Source organism: Octopus sinensis, linkage group LG7 (assembly GCF_006345805.1).
Source record: "Octopus sinensis linkage group LG7, ASM634580v1, whole genome shotgun sequence".
NCBI classification, from domain to species: domain Eukaryota; kingdom Metazoa; phylum Mollusca; class Cephalopoda; order Octopoda; family Octopodidae; genus Octopus; species Octopus sinensis.
In genome coordinates, this window is record NC_043003.1 from 64094597 (window position 1) to 64110917 (window position 16321).

The following is a 16321-nucleotide window of genomic DNA, read 5'->3' on the forward strand; positions in this document are numbered from 1 at the left end:
GAAACAGGTCGGCAATCCATTTATGTACATAACAAATCTTTTAGCTCCACAGAAGTGGAACTAATAATTTGCATGCTATAAGTGTTTAACAAGCCTCTTTAATATCAGAGGCCTTTTTATCAGCAGGGAGCCCAGTTCACACAGTATTTGTAGTATCAAGGCATGATATATGTAAACATACCATATACATATATATATAAGGATAAGATCGTTAATTTAAATTAAAGAACGATCTTATCAAGTGGCCAGCATAGAAATAAAAACTTTCAAAGATAATAATTATTATTAAAATTATAATTTAGGGTATCTACGAGATACCGCCATGCTGAAAAATAGCAGCCAAAATCTGACTCTAAAACCACATTAAATGTTTTGTTCTGTATGAACATTTAATGTGGTTTTAGAGTCAGATTTTGGCTGCTATTTTCAGCATGGCGGTATCTCGTAGATACCCTAAATTATAATTTTAATATTGGCTGTTGCCAGTATTGCCAGATTGGCACTCATGCAGGTGGCACGTAAAAGCCCCCATTACACTCTCGGAGTGGTTGGCATTAGGAAGGGCATCCAGCTGTAGAAACTCTGCCAGATCAGATAGGAGCCTGGCACAGCCATCTGGTTTGCCAGTCCTCAGTCAAATCGTCCAACCCATGCTAGCATGGAAAGTGGATGTTAAACGGTGATGATGATATATTAAAAGGTATAATGAATAAGCACTCCAATTGGTCAAAACAACTTTATATCATTCCCAAATCACCAAAAATCGAATATAAATATATATTAAAATAATAGGGCATCCAATGGTAAAACACAATAGTATAAAATATTCACATATACATGAATAAAAGGTCATAAAACAAACCTAAAAGGCTAATGCAAGTGAAGTCAAATAACGAAAAATATAGGTGCAGGAGTGACTGTGTGGTAAGTTGCTTGCTTACCAACCACATGGTTCCGGGTTCAGTCCCACTGCATGACACCTTGGGCAAGTGTCTTCTACTATAGCCTTGGGCCGACCAAAGCCTTGTGCCGACCAAAGCCTTGTGAGTGGATTTGGTAGATGGAAACTGAAAGAAGCCTGTCGTATATATGTGTGTGTGTGTGTGTGTGTGTGTGCGTATGTGTGTGCATATGTTTGTCCCCACAACATCGCTTGACAACCGATGCTAGTGTGTTTACGTCCCTGTAAATTAGCAGTTCAGCAAAAGTGGTCGATAGAATAAGTACTAGGCTTCCAAAGAATAAGTCCTGAGGTCGATTTGCTCGACTAAAGGCGGTGCTCCAGCATGGCCGCAGTCAAATGACTGGAACAAGTAAAAGAGAGAGAGAGAGAGAGAGAGAGAGAGAGTAGAGAGTAGGAATAAATTAATGCATAATAAAGGTGACTAAAAATTTAAGGCCTTGAAGCTAAAACAATATAAATATATAAAAATACAAGAGCATAAATATAAAAAAATAAAGTGTCACCTGAGCAGTTCCAGCTGCAATCCTATTTTTATTTTTGCTCTTTGATTTAACGAAATTACCTTTCGGTTTAACAAAGTCATAAAATTATTTTCTTATATATGTATATATATATATATATATATATATAAATATGCAGAGAGAGAGAGAGGAGAAGGAAGGAAAGAAAAAATAGGAGTGAATTTAGATGTATATCACCTTTGGGACCAACTTGATATAAACTTGAATCATTGCTCATTAATTCATGATCGCTGATTCGTTGATTGCAGCCCCTCCCCTTCTCAAGTTTCCATAGTTACAGTTAGCTAAACATGAAACAAAACAATGTGGAAGTATCTTTATTGTCTTGACTTCTTTGCTTGATGAAGAAATCTATGGATTACTCCCTAATACCCCGTTTTGCAAATCATCGTAACAAAATGCACTCCCTACTGGCATACCAAATTATTACAATGAAAATCCCTTAACCCTTTAGCATTTAAACTGACCATATCTGGCCCAAATATTCTACCAGCATTATATTCAAACCAACCAGATTGAGCCTATAACACATACCCTGCAATATCCTTTCTACAATAGGCATAAGGCCTGAAAGTTTGGGGAAGAGGCTAGTCAATTATGTTGATACCCAGTGCGCAACTGGTACTTATTTTATCGACCCCCCCCCCCCCCCCCGAAAGGATGAAAAGCAAAGTTGACCTTGGTGGAATTTGAACTCAGAACGTAAAGACAAATGAAATGCTGTTAAGCATTTTGTCTGGCTTGCAAATGATTCTGCCAGCTCACCGCTTTACCGACTGTACAATATCATTCAGAACGTATACAATCACAACATCGGAAAATCTCAGAGCTATGAGATAATGCCTGACGAATTCAAAACAACATGAATAAATAAGCATTTCATTCGACAAGAGTAATCTAAATACTGAAGGGTTAAAAAAGCATGTCCTTTTTAAAGTACCAGCTGACAAAATTATACTAATCTGTGTGAGGAATACAGTGGCATAAGCTAACAAACGGAACAAGTTTATTAACTTATTAACATGACAAAATAACAGGAAACGAGAGAGAACAAAGCTGCTACTGATGTAGAAAAGTTTACAATTGACAACCATTATAATGATGCCAATGTGAGTCAGCATTTGTTTTTTTTTGCTCAAAATTTATTCATTTCAGTTAGATTCTATCAGCTAATAGGAAGAGGGGTTCAGCGAAGTAACAGTCATCCTGTTTTTGTTTTTTTAATGGGCTGTCAACAAATTTTAATATATAACCCTTTTTTGTTTCCTCTTCTTTGTCTGCTGGTTGATTTTGAAGGCATCTATAATATATGTATATATTATCATTTTAACCCTTTTAACCATATTTTCCAAGAAACCATACAACATATTTTGTTGAATCTTGTGAGGATCATTACACCAATAATAAACATACATACACACTGGTTCTGTTTCACTTCTTTTATAACTAATCACTAAGTTAATCAATCAGGTTTATCAAAGTCTGACAGTCGTGAGGTAGATCTCAAGTAGAAAGGTCATGCTATTGATGAGCCTACCAGTAACGTTGAAAGGACTTTGACAAATTTAGTTGATTGATTGAATGACCAAACAATTAGTGAAACAATGAATTAGTTAATTAGTTAAATGGTTAATCATCATCATCATCATCATCATTTAACGTCCACTTTCCATGCTAGCATGGGTTGGGTGATTTGAGTGAGGTCTGGAGAACTAGATGGCTGCACCAGGCTCCAATCTGATCTGGCAGAGTTTCTACAGCTGGATGCTCTTCCTAACGCCAACCACTCCCAGAGTGTAGTGGGTGTTTTTACATGCCACCGGCATGAGGGCCAGTCAGGCAGTACTGGCAACAGCCACACTCAAATGGTGCTTTTTATGTGCCGTCTGCACAGGAGCCAGTCTAGTGGTACAGGCAACGACCTTGCTCGAATGTTTTTTCCCGTGCCACCAGGACAAGTGCCAGTGAGGCGGCGCAGGTAACAATCATGCTCGAATGGTGCTTTTTACGTGTCACTGGCACAGAAGCCAGTTTGTTGCTCTGGCAACAATCATGCTCGGATGGTGCTCTTAGCGCTCCACTAACATGGATGCCAGCCATCGAATTTGATTTTGATTTCGATTTCACTCACCTCAACAGGTCTTCGCAAGCGGATTTAGTGTCCAATGAAGGAAAGGTATGCATAAGTGGGCTGGTTACACCTCTGGCATAAGCCACGAGGTTATGGTCTCACTTGGCTTGCCAAGTCTTCTCAAGCACAGCATATTTCCAAAGGTCTTGGTCACTAGTCATTGCTTTGGTGAGGCCCAATGTTTGAAGGTCATGCTTCACCACCTCATCCCAGGTCTTTCTGGTTAACCAACTGACTAATAATAATACTATAGTCTATAGTCCCAGTACTCAACTGTTACTTATTTCATCAATCCCCAAAGGATGAAAGACAAAGTCAATCTTAGCAGAATTTGAAGCCAGAATATAAAGACAGATAAGCATTTTGTCTAGCTTGCTAACAATTCTGCCAGATTGCTGCCTTCAGTTGACTAATAATAATAAAGAAGTGAAACAGAACCAATGTGTGTGTTTATTATTGGCATAATGATCCTCTCAAAAATACAACAAAGTCTGTTTCAAGGCACATGTTCATGTCTGGAATCTTGCAAACCAAATACAATAATGAAGCATACTGTATATGCTTTCCAGTTATATTTGAAAATAATCACAAGAAAAAGGTTTTAGTGACATAATTAACAAAGTCTTTAGTAATCTGGTGTTTAGAATGTATCATAAAAGCATCTTCTTATGTATTGGAATTAATTAAGATATTAATTTCAAATATTTAGCACAAGGCCAGCAATTTTGGGGGAAGGAGTAAGTCAATTAAATTGAACCCAGAGTCCATGTATGTATGTGGCGGTGTGTGGACTAGTGGTTAGAGTTGTTACACTAATGACTAAGATTTCATTTCCTGGACAGGTGATACATTGTGTCCTTGAGCAAGACACTTCATTTCACATTGCTTCCATCACTCAGCTGAATAATTCTCTGACGGACTAGCATCCCATCCAGGGACAGAACATAAATACCTACAGTACAGAAAGGACCTTTGATCTTTCTTTTGTATATATGTGTGTATGTGTGTGTATGTGTGTGTGTGTGCATGCATGTATGTGTGTGTGCATGCATATATGTGTGTGTGTGTGTGTGTGTATGTGTGTGTGTGCATGCATATATGTGTGTGTGTGTGTATGTGTGTGTAATCCCTATCGTTGTATCTATTAGAATTCTTTCCTTCAGTCAGTGCGAAATTTTTATGTAGTTACACATAATATATTCCCTTTTGTACTTGTCACTTTCATTCACTGGAATCTTGCATTGATCTGCCAAAAAGTTTGGGAATCCTTTTATTTGAAATCTTCTAGAACTGGCCATTTTCTCTATTTATACATTTTTCATTTGCATCACGTTTTGGATGATTTTGTGTTTTTTTACTTCTATTTATTTATCATTTTTGCATATGTCTGTGTGAACATATGCGTTTGCATAACAATTTTGTTCTAAATTTACCTTCAATGTTACTAAGTTTTGGTTAAAGAATCTTCTTGACGTCATAATAAGAAACCATATTTTTTAACTATAAGAGGTCTCCATGTATAGTTCTTAAAAGAATGCATAAAAATTCTATAAAATAATGAACATAAACTAAAAGAACAACTTATCTTGAAATCTTTGCTGTTGAAGAATTCAATAATATTAATATAATACAGAAATTATCAAAGAAATTCTCTTCAGAAAATTTCTACTTCTAAATCTCACATGAAGATATTCAGCAACAGTACTTTGTAGTAAAGATTGTTTACCAACATAACATGGTAATCCTGGTTTAGGACTAATGTTGCTGTAATTTAGCCCCAGGAGACATCGTCTCCAGCTGGTTATACGACACGATCTGTGTCCTTATATTTTTTAACAAAGGAATCTAGCACCCCCACTCAGCTCGAAATAATATCTGTTTATAACCCAGAAATCACAATTTAGAGATATTGTTTTGAGCTGAGTGGGAGTGCTAGATTCCCTTGTTCGAAAATATAAGGACACAGATCATGTCGTAGAGCCAGCTGGAGACGATGTTTCCTGGGGCTAAATTACAGCAACATTAGTCCTAAACCAGGACTGCCATGTTATGTTGGCAAATAATCTTTACTACAAATTCTCTTCAGTTTGATCAAAACTATACAGCAAATGTACATTTAGAAGAAAGAGAAATACACACAAAATAAATAGATTAATTAATTAATTAATTAATTTATAAATAAACAAGAGCACTCAGAGAAAGTAAATCTTTGCCAAGGCAACACCAATGTCCTCTCAATGATTAGCCAGAGATGATTTTTAAAATGAGAATGCCTGAAATAAACTCAACTGCTCTCACAAACAAGAATACTAAAGATGAACCCAACCGCTCTCAAAAATTAGGTAAAAAACAGGAACAATAATGCAGAATTCTTGTCCGGTGCTGGATCGATCCCAAAATCTAATCAGTTCATGTCAGTCATGAGGCCAAACATCCCTGAAAGTTTCATCTTAATCCATCCAGCACTAGGTCTACTCATGTCCAAGTGCACTCAAACTGTTGAATATGAAAACACAAAAAGTTTCATTCAAAACTGCTTTGTGCCCCATTATTTATCACCTCTGTCATATTGAAGGCGAAGGTATTATTTTCAGTCGTGTTTGTTTGTTTGTCTGTCTTTGGACAAGATATCTCAAGAATCACCAGATGGATTCAGATGAAACTTTCAGGGATGTTTGGCCTCATGACTGGCACAAACTGATTAGATTTTGAGATCAATTTGGCACCTGACAAGGATTCTGGATTATTTTTCCTGTTTTTTTTTACTTAATTTTTGAGAGCAGACAGGTTCATTTTTTGTATTCTCATTTGTGAGAGCAGTCGATTTTATTTTAGGTATTCTCATTTTAAAAATCATCTCCAGCTAATTATTAAGAGGGTGTTGGTATCGCCTTGGCAGAAGTTTGCGTTCTCTGAGTGCTCTTATTATTATTATTATTATTACTTTTATTATTAGATTGGCCGATTGGAGTCTGGTGCAGCCGCTGGCTCTCCAGACCTCAGTCAAACCATCCAACCAATGCCAGCATAGAAAATAGACATTAAACGATGATGATGATGATGGTAGCAAAATCTCTACAGCATCTTACAAAATAGTTTACATATTTGTTCCAGCTGTACATTTTGAATTCAAATCCTGCTGAGGTCAGCTTTGTCTTTCATCTTTCAGGAATAAAAAAAAATATAGCAATAGACAAGTATTGGGGTTGATCTGATTGACAAACCCCTCTTCACAAATTTCAGGACTTGTGTTTTTACAGGAAGCAACTAATGGTAGTGGGTTGGCAGAATTGTAACATTACCTTACTGCTATTCTATAGTCTTCTATTTTACAAGGAAGAACACAAGATTCTTTCATTTCTGTATCTGGTTTTTCTCTTTTATCACTTTTACTTGTTTCAGTCATTTGATGCGGCCATGCTGAAGCACCACCTTTAGTCGAGCAAATCGACCCCAGGACTTATTCTTTGAAAGCCTAGTACTTATTCTATCAATCTCTTTTGCCGAACCGCTACGTTACGGGTGCGTAAACACACCACTATCAGTTGTGAAGCGATGTTGGGGAGACAAACACAGACACATACATATGCATATATACGATGGGCTTCTATCGATTTCCATCAACCAAATCCACTCACAAGGCTTTGGTTGGCCTGAGGCTATAGTAGAAGACACTTGCCCAAGATGCCACGCATTGGGAATGAGCCTGGAACCATGTGGTTGGTAAGCAATCTACTTACCACACAGCCACTCCTGTGCCTCATTTGCAAGATTCTTGATGTTAAAGTATACTCTGTTTTTATCTTGGGAGGGTCATTATGCCAGTAATAACACATGCACTGGTTCTATTTCATTTCTTTATTTTTATTTGTCAGTTGTTTTAATTATTTAACCAATTAATCTATTAATCATTTGACTAATCAATCAGTTAGCTGGGTTTGTCAAAATCCTTTCATCGCCATTCATAACCTCATCAATGACATACATATACCTTCTCTAGTCCAGGTCTGCTCCAGGTTTGTCTGTCTCAGACTTTGTTTTCTGTATTCCACTCATATTCAATCAATTTTCTATGAATTCACTTTAGACTCAACATGTGTTACCCTGATTGACTGCAAATTTACTTCATGGAGATTTCCTTAGAATTTTTATTTCACAACTAAAAAAAACAAAACAAAAACCATTTCAATATCTTTCCTTCATTCTCATAGAAACCAAACCAAAATGAGAATATATCTAAACAAACCCGATATTCTTCTCCCAACTTAATTTCTTCTCTCTTTTTATATCTCACCCTTGCTCTTTTCATTTATTTATATATATTCACCTCCCCCTTTCCCTATCTTCCATATTCTCTCTTTTCCTTAAGCTTCTCTTCATCTGTCCACCTCTAGAAAACTTATAGAGATCATTACAGTCTTATTTTCTCTAAGATGCCTCCGTAGAGTAAGACTATAAGACCTAAATGTCAAAATACTGAACACAATCTAATCAGATACTATTCAAAAGTCCATTGCAACCTTGAAAACTGAAAAGCCTATATTCCAAAGCTTTTTCAAGACTATTTTCATGGTTGCACTTCTTTTATTAATACAATAACTTTGCACGGGTTTCACCCTTCTATATTTTCAGATTTAAATCTATACTGTCTTACAAGTAGAATGCAGCACAATTTCTTGTTTACTTAAGCTGAGATGAACTGTTATTCACAAACGTAATAAACCATCTGCAGTGGTTTCTATTCACTGCTAGTTTTATTACCATACTAACAAATGTGACCCACGTAACTGCATTTAGCTTTCTTCGTTACACTCAACCTCTGTCTCTCTGTCTGTCTGTCTCTTTCTCTCTCTCTCTCTCTCTCCCTCACCTTCTATCTTTTTCTGTTTGCCCCTCTCCCCCTCACTACATGTGTATATATGTGTGTGTGTGTACACAGATATAAATATAGATATATTTATATACATATATGTACACACACACAGATGTATAAACATGTAGAGAGAGAGAGAGAAAGAGAAAGAGAAATAAATAAATAGATAGATAGATAGATAGATAGACAGGCAGACAAACAGACGGACGGACGGACAAATAGATAGATAGATAGATATACATATAGATAGACAGGCAGACAGACAGACGGACGGACAAATAGATAGATAGATAGATAGATAGATATATAGATAGATAGATAGACAGATAGATAGATAGATAGATAGATAGATAGATAGATAGATAGATAGATAGATAGATAGATAGATAGATAGATAGATAGATACATTTATCTGTATACATACATGGATACACACAGACATATATATACGTCTATATCTATAAACATATATGCATATATGTATATATATGCGTGTGTGTGTGTGTTTGTGTTTAAAAGAAGAGAATCTTTATTTTGCATAATTCTAAAAACGTGTTTGCACTACTATTACAAGCATATCAATGCTTAAGCTGTTATTTATTCATCACAGTGGAGACAAAGTACAAATACATCCATTTTCATTTTCCTCTCCACCTGCTTAGACGTGAAGCATTCAATAAATAACAACAACAAATGAAATAAACATTTCACTTTATGAACAATTTGGTTTTGACTGCCATATTCTTGATCTGCCTTCTATATCTATGCAAACACAGATGTGTAGATAAGACATTGACTTCCCAATCGCATCGTTTTGGGTTCAATTCCAATCTGTGCTGCCACCTTCGCCAAGTGTCTGCTACTATAGCCTTTTTATTTTTATTTTTTTTATGCGCCCTTTTCAAGCCTAGCCAGGCTCATGGGCCTGGTTTCCCGGTTTCTGTGGCGTATGTGTTCCCCCCAGCTGCATGGGACGCCAGTCCATCACAGCGTTACCCAAGAAACAGGAAGAAAGAGCGAGAGAAAGTTGTGGCGAAAGAGTATAATAGGGGTTGCCACCAACCCTTGCCGGAGCCTTGTAGAGCTTTTAGGTGTTTTCGCTCAATAAACATACACAATGCCTGGTCTGGGAATCGAAACCGCAATCCTCCGATCGCGAGTCCGCTTCCCTAACCACTAGGCCATTGCGCCTCCACACTGTAGCCTTAGGTGAATCAAAGTATCATGAGCAGATAGGGAATTAGGAAACTGTAAGAAGCACATTGTAGGTGTATATATAAATATATATACATAGTCTAGTGGAGGCAGATGGCTTAGTGGTTAGGGTATTCAGCTTAAGATTATAAGGCTGTTAGTTCAATTCCTGGTGGTGCATTGTCTCCTTGAGCAAGACTCTTTATTTCACATTGCTCCAGTCCACTCAGCTGGCGAAAATGAGTTGTACCTGTATTTCAAAGGGCCAGCCTTGTCACACTCTGTGTCATGCTGAATCTCCCTGAAAGAACCAGTTTAACTGGAGATCTCCCAAGTATTTCCAATACAGAATTGTGACAAAGTAAAACCTCTGACCCTACCAAAAGACCACACAGAGTCCTTTACTAATCTTAGCAATATTGTTAGCCAGCTGTACTAACAGACAGCTGTTATTGATAATCCTGGATTACCCAGATTGATAATCCCTCACTAATAACCCTATAAACACAGATATATATAGATATATATTATATTATGTATATATGTGTGTGTGTGCATTGTTTGTCCCAACCACAACTAACACTGGACAACCAGTGTTGGTTTAATTATGTCCCCATTAGCTAGCAGTTTGGCAAAAGAGACTGATGGAATAAGTACTCTCTTTACTTGTTTCAGTCATTTGACTGTGGCCATGCTGGAGCACCGCCTTTACTCAACCAAATCAACCCCAGGACTTATTCTTTGTAAACCTAGTACTTATTCTATCAGTCTCTTTTGCTGAACCACTAAGTTACAGGACGTAAGCACACCAACATCGGTTGTCAAGCGATATTGGGGGGACAAACACAAACACACAAACACACACACACACACACATACATATATATATATGTATATATATACACATATACGATGGGTTTCTTTCAGTTTCCGTCTATCAAATCCACTCACAAGGCTTTGGTCAGCCCGAGGCTATAGTAAAAGACACTTGCCCAAGGTGCCACACAGTGGGATTGAACCCGGAACCATGTGGTTTATTAGCAAGTTACTTACCACACAGCCACTCTTACACCTAGGACTTGAAAAAATAAAAAGATACTGTGGTCAATTTGTTTGACTAAAAAAACCCTCAAGGTGGTGCCCCAGCAAGGCCGCAGTTCAATGACTAAAACTTGTAGAAAATTAAAGGCAAAAGGTCAACTCTAAGATACAGCCAAACTGAAAATAAAATAGATGATTGAATATATGAAATTATTATTATTTCATTGAAGATTTCCATTTAATATTAAAGGAGTTAAAGTTGGCAGAACCGTTAGCACATCGGGCAAAATGCTTTGCAGCATTTAATCTGTTTTTATGTTTTGGGTTCAAATTCCACTGTGGTAACTTTGCCTTTCATCCTTTCAGGATCAAAAAAATAGGTACCATTAAGCTCTAGGGTTGATATAATTGATTTACCTTCATCCCCCAAATTACAGGCTTTGTGCCAATATTTGAAACTATAGGCGCAGGAGTGGCTCTGTGGCAAGTAGCTTGCTTCCCAATCACATGGTTCTGGGTTCAGTTCCACTGTGTGGTACCGTGGGCAAGTGTTTCTAATATAGCCTTGGGCCAACCAAAAGCCTTGTGAGTGGATTTGGTAGACAGAAACTGAAAGAAGTCTGTCGTATATATATATATATATATATATATATATATCATCATCATCATCATCATTAAGCGTCCGTTTTCCATGCTAGCATGGGTTGGACGGTTCAACTGGGGTCTGTGAACCCAGAAGGCTGCATCAGGCCCAGTCAGATCTGGCAGTGTTTCTATGGCTGGATGCCCTTCCTAACGCCAACGACTCCGTGAGTGTAGTGGGTGCTTTTTACATGCCACCCGCACAGGTGCCAGACAGAGCTGGCAAACAGCCACGAACGGATGGTGCTATTACGTGCCGGTGGCACGTAATAGCACCATCCGTTCGGGGGCCAGGCGAGGCTGGCAACGGACATGAACGTATGGTGCTTTTACGTGCCACAGACACGGGGACCAGGCGAGGCTGGCAGCGGACACGAACGGATGGTGCTTTTACGTGCCACCGGCACAGAGGCCAGATGGGGCGGCGCCGGAAACAGCCACGATCGGATGGTTCACTTAACCACAGCTGCAACTTCCACTGATGTTGATCAACCTCAATTTTGGTTCTGCTTTCTGATATGTGATTTGATTTGGTTTGATTTTGATTTTGACTGTTCTCACTGGTGGTGCCGGGTCTTCTCACGCACAGCATGCTTCCATAAGTCTCGGTCTCTAGTCATTTCCTTGGAGAGACCTAAAGTTCGAAGGTCGTGCTTCACCACCTCGTCATATATATATATATATAAATATATATATACATACATATATACATACATATATATATAGATAGATAGATAGATAGATAGATAGATAGATAGATAGATAGATAGATAGATAGATAGATAGATAGGTTCAAGAGACAGAATCACCCTCAAGCAACTCAATCATCATTGAATGACATTATCCATAATAGGTACATATAGCACTAAATATTAGAATTATCAACATATTCAATGATGATTGAGTTGTTTGAGGGTGATTCTGTCTCTTAAACCTATCTATATATACGTATATAATACAGTGAGTCATTCATTTTAGTACCACTAACTTGAACTTCTCTCCCTTGTGGACTCAGAAATAACTCCCTTAATATTAATATTAATTATTATATATAATAATAATAATAATGATAATAATAATAATAATAATAATAGGGAGTATAACACCAAACTTACAGGGAAAAATTCAATTTAACATTAAATCAAATTTCACAATATAAATATATAATATATATATATTAGAGAAAAAGCACTATTATGTAATTCAAACAATGATAGACATAAACTATATCATATAGAAAAAATAAAATATATTATAAAACATATAACTAGATCACAAAAAGTACAAAAAAATGAATAAACATTATATAATAAGTAAAAATATGTATGTATACGTTTGTGTGTCTATGTTTGTCCCCCCAACAATGCTTGACAATCAATGCTGGTTTGACAAAAGAGACCAATGGAATAAGTACTAGGCTTACAAAGAATAAGTCCTGGGGTCGATTTGTTCAACTAAAGGCAGCGCTCTAGCATGGCTGCAGTTAAATGACTAAAACAAATAAAAGAATAATATCAAATGAGTTATTAAATGTGTCACTGATAAGATGCGATTATTATCTTCAATTAATTCTTTTAACAAACACTGAGGATGTCAACGAGGATAATAAAGAGATGCTGATGATAGATAAATCATCTTCCTCTGTAGCTGTCACATTAAATATCGTGATTTCTTTGTAAGGATGGTGTGTATTGGCATACTAAATGTTAAATGAGTGCTTTTAAAATTTCCTCACACACATACACACATGCATATATTCAAACACAACCAGGCACACATACATGTGCACACATACACTCACACATCATACACACAAACATACTCACTCACATATGCATACACACACACACACATTCACACACACATACGCTCTGACGCACACACTCACACATGTGTATCTGTGTGAGTGTGTGTATGAGTATCTGTGCATGGACATATACATTACACAGAAACACAAACATTCACACACATAGATGCACATACACATATGTGTGCACGTGCACACACACACACACACACACACGCACAGTCAATCTAAAGTTCAAATTTCTAAGGTTATATATTCACCCATCTTTGCTTCATTAGGGGACAAGGGACACCATTATTTATTGTCTCAAATATTTTACATGGATTCAACCTTCATCAAAGAGTAGTAAATATTTTACGGCACCCTTCAATAATGAGATGCTAAATTTTATTGTGCAAAATGTTATAGGTGCAGGTGTGGGTGTGTGGTAAGAAGCTTGCTTCCCAACCACATGGTTCCAGGTTCAGTCCCACTGCATGGCACCTTGGGTAAGTGTCTTCTAATATAGCCTTGGGCTGACCAAAGCCTTGTGGATTTGGTTGACAGAAACTGAAAAAAGCACATCATATATATGTGTGTGTGTGTGTGTGTCTGTCTGTCTCTCTGTCTGTATTTATCCCCCCCACCATCGCTTGACAACCAATGTTGGTATGTTTACATCATCGTAACTTAGCAGTTCGGCAAAAGAGAATGATAGAATGAGTACTAGGCTTACAAAGAATAATTACTGGGGTTGATTTGTTCAACTAAAAGTGGTGCTCTAGCATGGCCACAATCAAATGACTGAATAAAGTAAAAGGATAAAGAGACTATCAATTATTCTTTCCTACTCTAGGGGAGGGGGTCATTCAATTAGATCGACCCCAGTACGCAACTGGTACTTAATTTATCGACCCCCAAGGGATGAAAGGTAAAGTCAACCTCGGGGGAATTTGAACTCAGAATGTAAAGACAGACGAAATACTGCTAAGCATTTCACCTGGCGTGCTAACGTTTCTTATTTCCTTACTGCCCACATGAGGCTACACACAGAGGGGACAAACAAGGACAGACAAACAGATTAAGTCAATTATATCGGCCCCAGTGCGTAACTGGTAATTATTTAATCAACCCCGAAAGAATGAAAGGCAAAGTCGACCTCAGCAGAATTTGAACTCAGAATGTAATGACAGACAAAATACTGCTAAGCATTTCGCCCAGCATGCTAATGATTTTGCCAGCTCGCCACCTTAATGAAAAGGAATATTCTTTTCTACCCTATGTACCAGGCCTGGAATTTTGGGAGAGGAGGCCAGTCGATTAGATCGACCCCAGTACACAACTTAATTTATCAATCCTGAAAGGATGAAAGGCGAAATTTACCTTGGGAGAATTAGAACTCAGAACGTAAACCAGCTCACCACCTTAAAGAGACTATCAATTATTATAATATTTGTGCTTACTTAAAGAGAAAATAATTATTAAAATTACCCTTAATTAAAAGCGATGTTCTTGTTTTTTGCGTTTTGCACTCATATTCATGCAACCATTTCTTGCTATTAAAAGGCTGAGTGCAGATATGGCCTAGTGGTTAAGGAGCTCATTTGGCAACCGTATGGTTTCAGGTTCGGTCCCATGTGTTGCACAATGAGCAAGTGTCTTCTACTATAGCTTCGGTTCAACCAATGCTTTGTGGATAAATTTGGAAGATGGAAACTGTGTGGAAGCCCGTCATATATATGTGTAAGCGTGAGCATTTTTCTGTTTGTTGCCCCACCACTGCATGATAGCTTGTGTTTTCATTTATTTACATCCTCATAACTTATCAGTTCAACAAAAGACACCAATAAATCGAGTACCAGACTTGAAAAAGTTATGCATCTGAGTTCAATTTGTTCAGCTAAAACTCTTCAAAGCAGAGCCCCAGAATGGCTGCAGTTCAATGACTGAACCATCTAAAGGATAAAAGACAAAAGATTAAAGATTAAAGTTTTAACCTCGGTGTTATTTAGTGCATTCATTTTGAGGGGAGGGGATGAAAAAAATGTCAACTGCAATGTGAACCAAATCCAGTACAATGAGATTACACTAAACAAAAAATACTGATTATTTATTATGGGCCAATGATCTATGTGATCATTTAACCTACTGAAGATAATAACCAAATTTCCCTCTAATCATTAAAAATGCAAAGGAGTTGCAAAGTACCCCCCTCTCTCTCTCTTTGTGTGTGTTTTTGTTTGTGCATGAGATGAGTGTGTGTGTGTGTATGTGTGTGTGTGTCATCTATGTGAGTGTGTATGTGAGATGAGTGTGTCTGTGTGTGCATGTGTATCTGTGTGTGAGTGTGTGTGCGTGTTTGAGTGTGAGATGTCTGTATGTGTGTGTGTGTATTTATGTGTGTATATCTGTATGTATATCTGTGTGTGTGTATCTATGTGTGAGTTTATCTGTGTGTGTGTGTATCTGTATGTGTGCATCTGTGTGTGTGTGTGTATGCATCTGTGTCTGTGTGTGCGTATTTATGTGTGTGTGCATATCTGTGTGTGTGCGTGTGAGTAGGCATGCATGTGTGTGGAAGTAATTTTGTTTTGAACAGACCTCAGGGCTTAGTGTTAAGTCTGGTACTTATTCTATTAGTGTCTTTTTGTTGAACTGCTAAGTTATAGGGACATAAACAAACAAAGCTCGTTTGTCAAGTAGTGAGGTTGGGGGACAAACACACATATGCGCACATGCACACATCCATACACAAACACATGTGCACATGCACATATGCACACACACACATGAAGACATGCACATAAATGCACATATACGGACATACATATATGCACATACATGCACACATACATACACAAACACACGTGCATATATGCACTCAGAAACACACATGCACACACACACATACTCAAATGCAAACACTCATGCAAGCTCACACACACGTGCATATGTGCACACACAGACACACATGCACACACACACAAACACAAATACACATGGACACTCACACACATATGCATACACAAACACATGCAGACACATACACATGCACACTCACACACATATGTACACACAGAAACACACATATATACATAAACAATGCATATATGTGTGTGTTGGCTTCCATGCAATTTCCATCCACCAAATTCACTCACAAGGCATTGGT

The 16321-nt window shown here is 37.6% G+C and overlaps 1 protein-coding gene across 2 annotated transcripts in view; it reads left to right on the forward strand.

Moving 5' to 3' along the window:
• Window positions 1-16321, forward strand: part of LOC115213933 (four-jointed box protein 1) — a 131518-nt gene that overhangs the window by 24536 nt on the left and 90661 nt on the right. Inside the window, exon 1 of one of the 2 annotated variants that reach the window (XM_036504811.1) lies at window positions 6660-6760. The exons of the other annotated variant lie outside the window; for it this stretch is intronic. The gene's annotated coding sequence lies outside the window, so the exon portion shown is untranslated. Of the gene's footprint in view, window positions 1-6659; window positions 6761-16321 lie in introns of those variants that run through there. 2 annotated transcript variants of the gene reach the window in all.